The following is a 13,986-nucleotide window of genomic DNA, read 5'->3' on the forward strand; positions in this document are numbered from 1 at the left end:
ACTCTTAAGATAAAATTATTTTCTGTCATGTCTGATTACTATATAGGATGACAAAGAATATCACAGTAACTAGGTATCCCAGATTTACGAATTAAAAACTGGAATGCTTGTAAGTACACAAATTACACTGACCAACGAAAAAAGTGCACACTCAATATTTTAAGAACAATAATAATTTTATAGTTTATGCTTTATTTTTTCTTCATTCTGACAAAGACATATTGTAAAATGAAGTAAACGTGTGCATTCCCTTAAAATGCTTTTTGATTCTAATTATTTTAAAGTTCTAAAGTGTTGTAGTTTATGCAAAATTCCAAAGAGTTATTGAGGCGTGGCTTACATTAATACATGATTATGTCACTGAAACTGTCACTGTGCACATATGTTACTCTAATATTGTGTGTTAATGAATGCTAGTGGTGGTGATGTCCTTCATTTGTCACACTATGCTGACCACAAAGTCCTGCAAAGTTTTCTGAGATTCCACTACTCCTATAATGCTGTCCACATTTCGTTTGGGGTTGAAATTGTGATGTCGGACACTTATGCCGAGAATATCTCACAGGTGTTCAATAGGAATTAAGTCTAGGTTACGTGTTGGCCAGTCCAGGGTTGATATCCCGACATCATGGTGGTAATCTGTCAAGCTGCGAGCAGCAGAGAGGTGCGCGTTGTCATGCATTAGGATGAAATTTTCGCCAGTGAAGGAAGCGAAGAGGATTACATGGTCTGCTAACACTTCTACACTATGTATTGGTGCACATTCAGAGTCTTTCTAACAAGGAAAACAAGCTCTGTTAGGGGCCAAAACAGATATCACCTCATACCGTGATAGAACCACCTCCAAGCAGCATTCTTTGAGAGAAGTTGCAAGATGACTACCACTTCCCATGTGTTCTCCATACACTCTACTGTCAAATAACCAGAAGCAGAATCACGACTCACCCATGATCCAAAGTCCAATTCCAGTGTTGACACTTGAACTCTAATTGGAGATATTGCTGGTCTTCTTGAGGTCAAATTGGCTTCCCGGAGTCTTCGTCTAACATTCCTGTCACTCATAGTAATATTCCTCACTCTTTCGAGATGTTCTCTGGCCTAGACTGTGGTCATATGGAGATATCGCAAGATATGGAGAATCAGAAACCTGTCATCCCTGGTGGATGTAGACCTACCACAGCCTGATTCTGATCATCTGTGATTGGTACTCAGTTCACATAATTGCCGTAGAGCACGTTGGATGCTTCCACAATGACATTATCCGAAAAACGAATTATTCATCCACCCTTAACCAACATGACAGCTCTTGCAATGCATAAGAGGCATCTTAACTTATCAAATTGAAAACAGAAACTGAAGAAAAATGTTGACTTATAACAGAAAATGCACCGCACTTGGTAATTCATCACTAAGACCAATGCACAATTGTTTTATCACTGGTCTGTGTTGTAAAACCAGCCTAATGCACAGTTGTTTTACCACTGGTCTGTGTTGTAAAACCAGCCTAACTCTTAGGTACAGAAAGTTGCCCATGGGATGGCATTTTATGACCTTTAAACATTATATTAATCTCCAAAAATGTTGAATACATCACTTGTTAGTCATAAAACCTATTCAATTTAATAATATTCCTTTTAAATTGGTAGTTTATTGACGATGATTCGATTTTTAGGAAGTGATCCACTTTCTATGCCTTTCGTGTATTTAGTACCATGGCAGTTCCATTTAATGTGGACTTAACATTTGAAGGGCCCCGGGAGATCTAATCAAAAGCCACAATTTTATCATTTTTCAGATTCCTGTTTCAATTCATTACTTAAACCCCCATCTTTTTTTTAGGGTTATTTTACGATGCTGTATCAACATCTAGGTTATTTAGCGTCTGAATGAAATGAAGGTGATAATGCCGGTGAAATGAGTCCGGGGTCCAGCACCGAAAGTTACCCAGCATTTGCTCGTATTGGGATGAGGGAAAACCCCGGAAAAAACCTCAACCAGGTTACTTGCCCTGACCGGGATTCGAACCCGGGCCACCTGTTTCGCGGACAGACGCGCTGACCGTTACTCCACAGGTGTGGACACCCCCATCTTTAAATACAGTTGAAGTTTCTTATCTCTACAGCAAAATACAAGTGACAGTTATTCTTGTGAAAAGTTAAGAAGATACATAGTCATTAGCCTCATCAAAATGTCATCCACTTCAATATCCACGATATCCTAGATTTGGCACCTACTATTATTCTAATTACTCCTTTTTGTAGCAAAGGCATATGACTCGGTTAAGAGAGACGTTTTATATAATATTCTTATTGAATTTGCTATTCCCAAGAAACTAGTTCGATTAACTAAAATGTGTCTTAGTGAAACTTACAGCAGAGTTTGTATAGGCCAGTTTCCATCTGATGCGTTTCCAATTCACTGCAGACTAAAGCAGGGAGATGCATTGTCACCTCTACTTTTTAACTTCGCTCTAGAATATGCCATTAGGAAAATTCAGGATAACTCAGAGGGTTTGGAATTGAACGGGTTACATCAGCTTCTTGTCTATGCGGATGATGTGAATATGTTAGGAGAAAATACACAAGCGATTAGGGAAAACACGGAAATTCTACTTGAAGCAAGTAAAGTGATAGGGTTGGAAGTAAATCCTGAAAAGACTAAGTATATGATTATGTCTCGTGACCAGAATATTGTAAGAAATGGAACTATAAAAATTGGCGATTTTTCCTTCGAAGAAGTGGAAAAATTAAAATATCTTGGAGCAACAGTAACAAATATAAATGATACTCGGGAGGAAATTAAACGCAGAATAAATATGGGAAATCCCTGTTATTATTCGGTTGAGAAGCTTTTGTCATCTAGTCTGCTGTCAAAAAATCTGAAAGTTAGAATTTATAAAACAGTTATATTACCGGTTGTTCTGTATGGTTGTGAAACTTGGACTCTCACTTTGAGAGAGGAACAGAGATTAAGGGTGTTTGAGAATAAGGTTCTTAGGAAAATATTTGGAGCTAAGAGGGATGAAGTTACAGGAGAATGGAGAAACTTACACAACGCACAGCTGTATTCTTCACCTGACATAATTAGGAACATTAAATCCAGATGTTTGAGATGGGCAAGGGCATGTAGCACGTATGGGCGAATCCAGAAATGCATATAGAGTGTTAGTTGGGAGGCTGGCGGGAAAAAGACCTTTGGGAAGGCCGAGGCGTAGATGTATAATATTAAAATGGACTTGAGGGAGGTTGGATGTGATGGTAGAGACTGGATTAATCTTGCTCAGGATAGGGATCAATGGCGGGCTTATGTGAGGGCGGCAATGAACCTCCGGGTTCCTTAAAAGCCAATAAGTAAGTAAGTACTCTTTTTTGTAGTAGGAATATACTGTTACTATCTGTGTAATTTCCTCAGAATATTATTCTAAAACTCATTGTCGAGTGGAAATATACAAAATATATTGTTTCTAAGGTATTAATAATATATAGGATAATATTAAAATGGATTTGAGGGAGGTGGGATATGTTGGTAGGAACTGGATTAATCTTGCTCAAGATAGGGATCAATAGTGGGCTTATGTAGAGTGGCAGTGAATCTCCGGGTTTCTTAAAGGCCATTGGCTATTTATGGAGATCACGACTTAATAGATATGCAATAGATTTTCACTAATCTTTACGATTCTGATTATTAATGCAGTTAAAACAATCGCGACAAATTGCGAAACAGAGTTCTAATAGCGAAATATGAACACATTCGCGAATTATTACTATTGCGTCGTTTTATAGCGAATTTCATATTCTGAGTTTTTCTGATTTTTTTCACTTGAATTTGTTATATATCCAAGTATATGGTATTCCAGGTGTTCTGATTACAATATTTTTTTGAGAAGATAGCAATAAGGACAGGTTTTTTCATATCTTGTTAATTTGGGGGGGGGAAGATAGAATTAAGGACAGGTTTTTAGATATAGGCCCTACTGTAGCTGTCTGTAAAAACATTTCTTTTGCTAATATTATAGATTTATTAATTTGTCCTACAGAATAATATCTGTAATATTGACAATTAATATTTGAGGAGAAAAATTCGCTCCGGCGCTGGGGATCGAACCTGGGTCCTTGGTTCTACATACCAAGCGCTCTGACCACTAAGCTACGCCTAATTCAATCCACAGCACCGGACCGAACCCTCCTCCTTCAGTGTTTCCCTTCGTGGCCTGACTCCAAGTTAGGTATATATGTTGACATGTATGTCCAATGTCAACTGCCATTATACTAGGAGCGCACTCAGCTAAGTGACTTGTTTGGCCGGGATTCCGCGATTACGTGCACAGTAATCTGTACAAATACATGCACTGCAGCTATGAAAATATTGTAGATTTATTAATTTTTCCTACAGAATAATATCTGTAATATTGACAAGACACTCAGCTGAGTGCACTCCTAGTATAATGGCAGTTGACAATGGACATACATGTCAACATATATACCTAACTTGGAGTCAGGCCACAAAGGGAAACATTGAAGGAGGAGGGTTCGGTCTGGTACTGTGGATTGAATTTGGCGTAGCTCAGTGGTCAGAGTGCTTGGTACATAGAACCAAGGACCCAGGTTCAATCCCCGGCACCGGAGCGAGATTTTCTCCTCAAATATTAATTTCTTTTGCTGCCATCTTTATGTATTTACGTTCAGTTATGTATAGCAATTTTTCTTGCATGGATAATAAAAATCAATCAAGCCAGAGAAAGGTACAAAATTACAAAATTCTGTTAGCTGACATATAATGTGAATATTTATCATCCCTCCTCTGGCAAACTAGCGAACCTGCACATAAGGTCTACATAGAAAGGGCAGGGCTAATCTTCTTATCCACTAGTTTATGGACTGAGTGTTTTCAAGTGACATGCACAATAACACAAACTTCTAGACAAGGATTGACGTTGTTTTGGAAGAAAATAATACATCTTGATTACACAACTTTTAACACTGTATCACTTCGGAATATTTATGATAGGAACTTTCTTGTGTTAAATATTATTCACGTACCTTGTTAACATGTTTCGACCTATTTTCGGTCATCTTCAGAACTGGTCGTTGTTGGTCTTGGTGCCTCTTGTTTCCTGTGTGGGTGCGTTCGTAGTGTAGAGTCAAAGAGTGTGTGTGTTTTGAAGTTTAGTTGTGTGTTGAGAATATCGGTGGGGTGTGTTTTCGTGTGTCTGTATATTTCATATTGTTCTAGTGTGTTGAGTTTCTGGCTTTTTGGTTGGATGTGCAGTATTTCCATGTCTGTGTTGATTCTTGGTAGGTGTGGTTGGCATTTGTGATGTGTTCTGCACAGGGCCGCCGACAGAATTTATGGGCCCCTATGCAATACTGTATTCGGACCCCCGTTGAAAAAAATAACAATTACAAGTTACCAGTTATTCTAACCATAATAATTATTTGCTAAATAAATGAGAGATAAACCCATACAGAGATACGAACTTAAAAATACACCCTCTTATTACATTGAAAACTTTTAGCAAAACTTCATATTAGCACAATATATTATATTCATAAAACATTATTCCTAAACACCTGTAATTTCTAACTTGCAGACCGACATCAGCAAACAACTCTCCTTGATCTAGATTCATTTTCCGGGCTGAGAGGCCGTGGGCTATTGGTTGGTTTTATACCAGACGTTTCGTCTGCAACTGCGGCAGACATCTTCAGTGGAGTGGTATCCGAGGTCGCAAGACTCTTCTCGGCGCGGACCGCAGCGACAACATGCCTCGGCCCGCGAGCCGTACTATAAATACGCCCGCACAACCAGCCACAGGATCAATTGCCTCAGGTACGCCGAGAAGAGTCTTGCGACCTCGGATACCACTCCACTGAAGATGTCTGCCGCAGTTGCAGACGAAACGTCTGGTATAAAACCAACCAATAGACCACGGCCTCTCAGCCCGGAAAATGAATCTAGATCTATAAACTCCGGCTGTGAAAGCCTACACTGCAAGATTAACTCTCCTTGAATTCACTGATCCAAAATCATCAATTATATCATCAAAATTTAAAGACCTAGCAAGATCGCTCTCCAGACTAAGGAGCCAAGGTCACTCAAACGTTCTTGATACACTGTTTATCTGAATACAATTTTTATTTCCTTCATTTTGCTGAAAGATCTTTCAGCATCAGCAACTGGAACAGGAATTTTATAGAATATTGTAATGGTGTTACAAATATTTGGAAATCAACTGTACAGTTTTAATTCCCTCAGACTATATAGGAGATTCATAGGTTTCAGTGGGGTTGGCCCTAAATTAGAAGCCTGAATTGATTTTAAATATTTCGGCTTATCACTGTTCTCTTTGTTAATGTCGCCATAATATTTTTCACGCAGTCTAGCACCCATATTAATATCTTCCAATTTTTTCTGTATGTCTTGTGCTTCTCAGCTCCTGACTTATGCCTGTACTAGTCCATTGTGCAGTTAAAACTATAACCGGTAATACTAATAAACAGAATTCACTAGACAAATGGCAACGAAAAGACGAAAGTTTCGAAACGAAACATACAATGTACTGAAAAGGAAATGTATCCTGTGACTTCGGTTTGGGAGACTCCACTAACACATTGCAGTGGGCCAGCGGTTGGTAGTTAAAAAGGACAAGCGAATAAATAATTGAACGTGTTCAGTACAAGTGACGGGAAAATATTTCAGGCAAATGTAGGGGCCCTCAATTGTCGTGCCGATGTCGCTGAACGTTAATGCAGGAAACCGATATTCTATTATATAAAAGTCAAATATTTATATATGAAGTGGTAATTTGTATTAATTCTACTATTGTTGAGTTAATATGTCAAATTTATGTAACAAATGTTCTTACAAAATTTTGTAGTACCCGTATGTATCTACAAATAATTATTCATTATATTAAAAAGTAATCAGACTCACTCAATCTGACGGGCCCTTATTGCTCAGGGGCCCATATGCACTCGACTCCTCCCCCCCCCTTCTCGGCGGCCCTGGTTCTGCATATGTGGAGGTGTTCTGTAATTTTGTTATGGCTGTGATGTGTTCTTTGTAACGTGTTTGAAATGATCTGCCTGTCTGCCTGTCTCAACACACAAACAACACAAACAAACAAATACATCCACACAGGCATATACAAACTCAAATGTAACATCTGCAACAACTTCTACATAGGACAGACAGGCAGGTCATTTCAAACACGTTACAAAGAACACATCACAGCCATAACAAAATTACAGAACACCTCCACATATGCAGAACATGTCACAAATGCCAACCACACCTACAAAGACATCAACACAGACATGGAAATACTGCACATCCAACCAAAAAGCCAGAAACTCAACACACTAGAACAATATGAAATATACAGACACACGAAAACACACCCCAACGATATTCTCAACACACAACTAAACTTCAAAACACACACACTCTTTGACTCTACACTATGAACGCACCCACATAGGAAACAAGAGGCACCAAGACCAACAACGACCAGTTCCGAAGATGACCGAAAATAGGTCGAAACATGTTAACAAGGTACGTGAATAATATTTAACACAAGAAAGTTCCTATCATAAATATTCCGAAGAAAATAAGCTTAAAATATGATAAGAGGACTCAAATAAAATGATATCCTCAGCTTAAGAGTGTAAACCTGCTAACAAAAATATAATTTTACAAGGGAAACAAAAAACTGAGTATAAATTAACCCTGAAACTTTAGGACCACAAGGTTAATTTATACACAGTTTCATGTTTCTTCTGTAAAATTATCTTTATGTTAGTCGGCAGGTTTACACTATAAGCCGACAATGATATACATTTGTATAAATCACAAAAATGGTCAAATGGACTGAACGAGTTTTGGGATCATACCCTTCAATTTGTCACTCTCGCTAGTTTGCCAGAGCAGGGACGATATTTTGTATTAGAATGCTTTAACAACTTTTAACCAACTTCCTTTAGGATATAGAATTTTACCAAATTGCCGGTGTTTTAAGAATTGTTTAAAAATACGTTTTTGGGAATATTATTTATTTTAATTCTCAGTTGATTTATTTCATGGTTTCAAACTTTTTCTTCTTTCTGCCCAAAACTTTATGTCATCTTATTATTTGTTCTTATTTTGCTTTCTTTAATAAATTCTTGTGTCATTGTTTGTTTTCACGGACTGTAGTTTCATGACGTTTTCAATTACATTGTATAACATATGTATGTGTTTTTGTATAGCCCCTACATATGAGTTATACTAATTGGGGCATACTCAATAAATTTAAAAAAAAAACTTGTTAACTTACATGAGTTGTACCAACTCTTTGAAATTCATTCTTGAATATTTATTGTTCGATACTTTCTTGAATATTGCCCATTCCATTAGTATTTATTTTGAATTCAGATTCTCCAGAACTGATTAGTTCGTACACGTTTCTGATTTCAGTTTCTCCATTACCATCTTCGTTTCTGAAGTCCAATGTGGTTGTCGCATTTTTGCACATTAACATTGAAAGTTTGTTGCATTTTTAGAAGTCGAGTAGCAAAACGCGAAAGATGCGACTGTGGCTTGAACCCTGAATAACTGAACTGCACCTGAGCACGAGCATTGTTTCTCCTGGCGTAGCCTACTAATTTTATAAATCAGCATTATAATCGAAAGGAAATAAATTTATATATACACATGAGATTGCTGGAAAGGAAGTTTCAAACTGCATAATATAATTATATTTTATTTCTGTAAACAAAACATAGGTACACTTCAAAACATTCACAGAAGAATCAATTTGCATGTAAAATATTTGCTTACAATAACAGTTCACTGACTAAACTAAAAGATACTTATTAATTTTCAACATAACAATTTTGTTTAGACTGTGGTCTCCTTCAAAGACAAGTTTAGCGCCACGTGAATTCAGATGGTGGTCTCCTTTTTTTTTTTTTTTAACAATGTGTGGCTTTGACCTATTTATTACAAAATGTAATGAACTATAATATCCAACTTCAAGCTGTTTGAAATATTACAATGAATTCCTTTTTTTGTTAATTTTATAACAATTACATATAGAGTAGAACCTACTTATATTTTCGAACAAAAGATAAACAAAAAAAAAAATGTTATAACAATTACATATACTGGGTGTTCAGTTCAAAGTGTGTCATGGCTCGCTGTATGCCGTCATGTGGCTAGCCGATGAGCCTAGAGAATTCAATCTTCCTACACTTCCGCAGAGGTGTATAACCTATGAGGCAGAGAAGTTGCCTAGCAAGTACGGCGTTCATTCTGAAGAGTACGTGCCGATACGTACGAAAACGCCGGTAGTGGCAGGAATGTGAACTGTTTGGAAATACGTACTGTCGGGATATGGGGAGAGGGTTAAGACGATTACTTACGTATTTGTTGACATTAACTTAGACGGTCAACATGGACACGGAGCATTTGATTTGTGTTGTGGAATGTTACCGATGATAACAAATACCCTGCGTACGACTTGCCGGCGCAAAACACAGTTCGAAAGAGGTTATGGTAGCACACAGGCCGTACAGACCGCCATCTGTTGCTACGACGTTCAAGTTATACCGTACACGTTCTTAAGTTCAGATTGAAGAACGTCTTAAATAATAGGCAACTTCTCTAACATATAAGCTGAAACTCGCTTCAAATCGGTGACCCAACAACAGTGACGTCATGACACACTTTGAAATGAACACCCAGTAGAGTAGAACCTACATATACTTTCGAACAAAAAATAAACAAAAAAAAAAAAGATTGTTCTATTTTAGTAAGTACACTAGTCTCTCGATTAACCAGATTTTATGGGACCAAGGTTGATTTGTTTAAACGAAAATTAGGTTAAATCAGAAATGGTGCTTTACTTACTTTGGTATAAAACATAATGTAGATATTAAAAGAGTAACTTTATTTTAAAGTAAACTAAACATTTTTCAAAAATAGGTCTTCGTACATGTACGTACTACTGTATGTAGCCTATACTGCACAAAGAAATGAGAAAAATTTGAACATAAAATCTTATTTTAAAAAATAGTAACTTACAAAGTCTGAATTCCAAATTCAAAAGCGCATAATTAAGGCTGTAAATCAATGTATCATCTGCAAAATGATCTATTTTAGTAAGTACACTAGTCTCTCGATTAACCGGATTTTATGGGACCAAGGTTGATTTGTTTAAACGAAAATTAGGTTAAATCAGAAATGGTGCTTTGCTTACTTTGGTATAAAACATAATGTAGATATTAAAAGAGTAACTTTATTTTAAAGTAAACTAAACATTTTTCAAAAATAGGTCTTCGTACATGTACGTACTACTGTATGTAGCCTATACTGCACAAAGAAATGAGAAAAATTTGAACATAAAATCTTATTTTAAAAAATAGTAACTTACAAAGTCTGAATTCCAAATTCAAAAGCGCATAATTAAGGCTGTAAATCAATGTATCATCTGCAAAATGAATTCAAAATATTATTTTTTCCTCATTGGGATTCGAGTAAGCCAAAAATTCGTCAAATCGCAGTTTGATTAATCGGGATTTTAGTGAACCATAACTTTACGCAGTAAGAGTAAATTGTTAATACAATTATTACATAATATTCATTGTGTATACATATGTTTACGAACTGTATATAAAATAGGTGTACTTCATTTAATTGTGTGTAATACAGAAGTGATTATTTTATGTTCATAGAAATAAACGGTGATTTCATACACTGACCTAAACAATTAAATGCAGTTATAATGCTGTAGCCACTCATATAATATAAATACTGAAACCAGAATGAAAATGCACTCATTTTCACATAATATATCATACACAGGCAAATTGTTTATTTTTTTTAAGATATAAATCATCCCATATTTAACTTATAACAACTCTTAATAATTACTGAAGGTGAAACAATTTTGATATTTCACCTATGTTCATCTCATTCTGGTCTTTCAGACACTAGAAAATGTAATATCAATGTAAAAAAGGAAGGAAACATGTTGAAAACAGTTTCATTTCTGTTTCTTATTAAAAAAAATCTACAGGGCAATTTTGTAAAACTTTGAATATACAACCATATTACTTTATGTTTATATTCCCAAACAGAAAAACTTATTAGTATTAAATATGAAAATATTACTCTAACAACTTTCAATAAATAGGTTTATTGCAACAATCCGGTAAAATAATCTCCATACTTTAGAATCCACAGTATGGGGATTATTTTTATACACTTTACACTAAAGGTACGGTCACACGTCGCTACTTTTGCTGCGCAACTTTTGTACTGCAGCTGCAAAAGTTGCGTGTCGTGTTCACACGTAAGCCAAAAGTAGCGCGCTGCATGCTACTTTTCGTGCTGCGCAACCCGAGTGCAGCAAAAGTTGCAACTGGAGGTTGCGAGTCTGTTCACACACAAGGCGCTACTTTTGCAGCCGCAGTCATGCTGCAGGTTTCCATCTCCGTGTTGACTTCTCAATATACATTTTGTGGTTATGTTCGCATTATTAATAAACTCGTGCGAAAGCTTCCTTATCTATTATTTGCTTTCCTGTCGTATCTAGTATTCAGAAATTGACATTATTTTTACTATAAAGCTTTTAAAAACGCTTATATACTTCAATGATAACCAACAGCATATTCATGTAATCAATGTTGGCAACCCTCCTGTTTGGAACTATGCTACGGAAAATTGAAAAAAATGAATTATATCATCAGCAATTATGCTCAGACTGTGTTGTGTATTTAATAACTGTTACAAATAATTTATTTTCATCACATTTAACATTAAAATATATCCAAACAATTAAAGTATCATTGGCACATTTGGGTGGTAACACTGGTTGCAACCGTAGCAAAAGTTTCAACAAAACCGATATCAAAAATGCTGCGGCTGCAACCCTGAGAACCCTGTTCACACGTCGCTACTTTTAAGCTGCGCGCAGCATGGAAAAGTAGCGGGCAGCAGGTTCGGCAGCCGCTACTTTTCGGGTTGTACCGTTGTTCACACGTCGCAGTACAAGAGTTGCGCAGTTTTTTGTACTGCAGCGCTGCAAAAGTAGCGATGTGTACCTAAATTTTCCCCAAAGATAAAGATCACAGTAACTGAGATCAGGGGATCTAGGAGGCCACAAATCTCTGTTTATTATCCGGTCTTCGAAAACTCCTTTATGGTGTCTACTGAACATTTGGCAGTATGTGGGGTAGCACTGTCCTATTAAAAATAACCATATTGTTTTCCATCTGTAAGCTGGCTCGAAAATGAAGGCAGTATTGTATTCACATACACGTCTGTATTCACTGTTGTGTTATAAAATATTGGGCAGATTTGTCTCGTACTAAACGCACACCAAACCCCTAATGTATCACTGCGAAACGGGACTAGCTGTACAATATGTGTATTTTAATCACTCCGATATTGCACATATCCAGAACACGCAAGACCATTCAGATAAAAACATATCTAAACAGTAACTTATCACAAACAATAGCTGTAGATCAAGGTGAACCATTGTGAACATTTTCAAGAAATCAATTCCAGAACTGTATTCTAGAGGCAAAATCTGTATACTTGATTTCTTGCACAAACCTTATTTCATATGGCCAGAATTTAATTAGCTTTGGTAGCTTTGCAAGCTAATCTTATTTTATATGGCCAGAATTTAATTAGCGTGATAGCTTTGCAACCTAACCTTATTTTATATGGCCAGAATTTAATTAGCTTTGGTAGTTTTGCAAGCTAACCTTATTTTATATGGCCAGAATTTAATTAGCTTGGTAGCTTTGCAAGCTAACCTTATTTTATATGGCCAGAATTGAATTACCTTTGGTAGCTTTGCAAGCTAACCTTATTTTATATGGCCAGAATTTAATTAGCTTTGTTTCTTAAGCTAGGTAACGAAGAAATTTCTTTGGACTTAATTCTAACCACATTTTAACATCTTCAAGTTTGTCTGCAGTTAAAACATATCGTTCACACTCCCTAGGCTTGTCACAAACTGAACCTGTTGTACTCCACTTTTCCCTATCCCTCCTAAACATTTTTAAAGAAGAATGTAATTATTTTGAAGTATACAATCAAGCTAAGTTTGTGAGACAGGTTTATACCAATTAAAAGTAAGTTAAACATTCAGTTGGGAGGGCTCTTCTTCGCAAATAGGCTGTGGGACGAAATGTTAACATTATGTACTGTCCTCAAAAGATGATTATCCAGAGATGTCTTTGAATTCTTTAACTCTTGTTCAAATTAAAATCAGTAGGAAAAGGAAAAAAACTGTTTATGGAGTACATGTTTTTAAGTAGAACAAAAAGTTGTTGTTGTTTTCCAATGCCAGGCATTTGACAATAAAGTCGTTTGACCTCTTGCACTCCAATATTTTTCAAAGATGTTATCATGACCAGCCACTGAAGCACAGATTTTGAGGTGTTCCGAATCCAATTCTTGGTTTGAGTTACACAATGGGCAGTTAGGGGACTGATATATTCCAATTCTATGCAGGTGTTTGGCCAAACAATCATGGCCTGGTAGAACAAAAAGTTGAGCAGCCATATGGTAGAAAATTGCACAAATATTTTTTTTTCCAAGAGTTTGATACCGTAACTTTTTAACCCTGTTACTGCTGGTGAGGTATTACCAGTTGATTTGAAAGGTTTAGTGAGAGCAAAAATACACAGATCTTGCGATTAGTTTTTCATATGAAATAAGAGGAAGGTTGCAATGTCTTGGTTGCCACTTTCATGTTTGCATATTGCAGAACACAAGTATATGGACAATAAACGCTCTACCATTATTTAGGTCCATACTAAGGAATATCACTTCAACTTCACTTTTACTTACAGCCAGTCTTAACAGGTAAAAAACCGCAGGATTTGTATCCAGAGTCACAGAGTTCTTTTACATGCCAGTAAATCTGCTCACACGAGCCCGTCACATTTAAGCACACTAAAATGCCATTGACCTGGACCAGGATCGAAC

General features: G+C 36.5%; 1 protein-coding gene across 8 annotated transcripts in view; it reads right to left on the minus strand.

The window, feature by feature from the left end:
- LOC138695076 (F-box/LRR-repeat protein 2-like) overlaps positions 1-13,986 on the minus strand; it is a 361,245-nt gene that overhangs the window by 161,011 nt on the left and 186,248 nt on the right. The gene's annotated exons all lie outside the window — the stretch shown is intronic.

The sequence above is a fragment of the Periplaneta americana genome, chromosome 2 (genome assembly GCF_040183065.1).
Source record: "Periplaneta americana isolate PAMFEO1 chromosome 2, P.americana_PAMFEO1_priV1, whole genome shotgun sequence".
In the NCBI taxonomy this organism is placed as follows: domain Eukaryota; kingdom Metazoa; phylum Arthropoda; class Insecta; order Blattodea; family Blattidae; genus Periplaneta; species Periplaneta americana.